The following is a 2,053-nucleotide window of genomic DNA, read 5'->3' as shown; positions in this document are numbered from 1 at the left end:
TAGACTCCTTGGTCCGTGTTTCAAGACGGGTCCTGAAAGTACCCAAAGCAGTAGCATCGCTGACCGGTATTAATTATAAGCCAGTTTTAGAATACCGTACAACCAACAGCTGATCAATTATAGCGACGGCACTAGGTCCGTACTACTAAAAATTGACCTCGCTTGCGACGGATATAAACGCATATAATATGCGGCTTAATACCTTATGAATACCATCGAGCAGCCAGTCAGAAAAACACCAAGGGTCTTTAATTGAAAAAATTAAAGGCTACCTCTCGGGCTATAGACCGACACTCAACGGGTCGCGACGTTCTACTAGGGAAGAAGTGCACGCCGACAACATCTTGCAATAAAATATATAAGAATGTACAAGCAATACTACAAGTAGTAACCTATATCATAACTTATATATATACAAAATGAGCTGACGATGAATCTCCCCATTCGATCTTTTGGGTTTCTCAGGTTTACCCCTGAACGGTTTCACGTACTCTTGAACTCTCTCTTCAAAGTTCTTTTCAACTTTCCCTCACGGTACTTGTTCGCTATCGGTCTCGTGGTCATATTTAGCCTTAGATGGAGTTTACCACCCACTTAGAGCTGCACTCTCAAGCAACCCGACTCTAAGGAGAAATCCTCCTGAAATGTATTTCGATCACTACGGGCCTGGCACCCTCTATGGGTAAATGGCCCCATTCAAGATGGACTTGGATACAAAATAACATTACAGGATAAATGGATCCTCCCAAACACTACATTTCCCAACAACATAATTGTGGGATTCAGTGCTGGGCTTTTTCCTGTTCGCTCGCCGCTACTAAGGAAATCCTAGTTAGTTTCTTTTCCTCCGCTTAGTAATATGCTTAAATTCAGCGGGTAGTCTCACCTACTCTGAGGTCGTCATGTTAGAGAATTATATAAAAAAGTTATTGTTGCGAGCGCCTTTTATTTATAAAAAAAAAAATCACATCCGTGTCTAAAAAAACATAACAAAACAAAACTTTAGAAATGAAAATCATGATCGGTCCAACTCGGAGAATGAGATCTCTGGGACTCGATGATTAACACCACAGTGATATATAATTTGTGGATTTCATTTCACAAAGTTTGTTCTCGTTAATAACCATTTTTAGACAACTGACAATGGGCTATAATCAAATATATTAACAACAACAACTTCTTTTTTTCTTTATATCGTCAAATAATATATGTGAAAAATTCATAATATATTATTTTTCAATACGTAATTTTAAATGACGTCGTATAATAATTTATATATATTTGAGAAGAAATTCAATCTCTCTCTCTCAATCAAATATTATTATCTTGACGAGCATTCAACTTTACACACGCTTGTACAATTTATCAAATATTTTTCTGTCATATATAGACAGATAAACACATATAAAATTGTAAGCAGTTTTTTTTAAAACAAACGACCCTCAGCTAGGCGTAGTCCGGGAATTGGATCCGTGGACCGCAATGTGCGTTCGAAATGTCGATGTTCATGTGTCCTGCAGTTCACAAGTTGACGCGCAATTAGCTGCGTTCTTCATCGACCCACGAGCCAAGTGATCCACCGTTCAGGGTAATCATAAAAAAAATTTTTTTTTTTTGAAAAATAACAGTCATTGAATATAAAAATATTCAATCCAATCTCGCAATCTTGTTTCAATAAAAAATACAAGATGCCTAAGCAAACACAAAATTCAATTTTATTACTATTCAGACTTGTGTTCACTTTACCGTACACGGAAAAAGAATATCAACTTTGAGAACAAAGTATCCATCCAATTACTTACGGCATGAAGAAAAAAAATTTGAAATTTATATAAAATCATCATCACCAATTGTATCTTGTGTGGCGAAAATCATTACTAAACCTTGGGCACGTTAAATACCCATCATGATGAAAAAAAAATTCCCATCAAATAGGTTACCCCACATAATCGATGATATAGTGATGATTTATAAATTTCATTATATTATCATACGTATATAATATGGTTACATGTTTTCACATGTTTTACACCATATAACGTAAGGTTTTATT

General features: G+C 35.8%; 1 non-coding gene across 1 annotated transcript; it reads right to left on the bottom strand.

Annotated features, from left to right (window-relative positions):
* Positions 1-1,436: 1,436 nt before the first annotated feature.
* Positions 1,437-1,591, bottom strand: LOC135172278 (5.8S ribosomal RNA). Its single transcript, XR_010300974.1, has one exon. It is a non-coding gene; the product is annotated as a 5.8S ribosomal RNA (ribosomal RNA).
* Positions 1,592-2,053: the final 462 nt, after the last annotated feature.

The sequence above is a fragment of the Diachasmimorpha longicaudata genome, unplaced genomic scaffold (assembly GCF_034640455.1).
Source record: "Diachasmimorpha longicaudata isolate KC_UGA_2023 unplaced genomic scaffold, iyDiaLong2 ctg00000225.1, whole genome shotgun sequence".
Lineage (NCBI taxonomy): Eukaryota > Metazoa > Arthropoda > Insecta > Hymenoptera > Braconidae > Diachasmimorpha > Diachasmimorpha longicaudata.
This window is presented reverse-complemented; position numbering and strand designations above follow the sequence as displayed.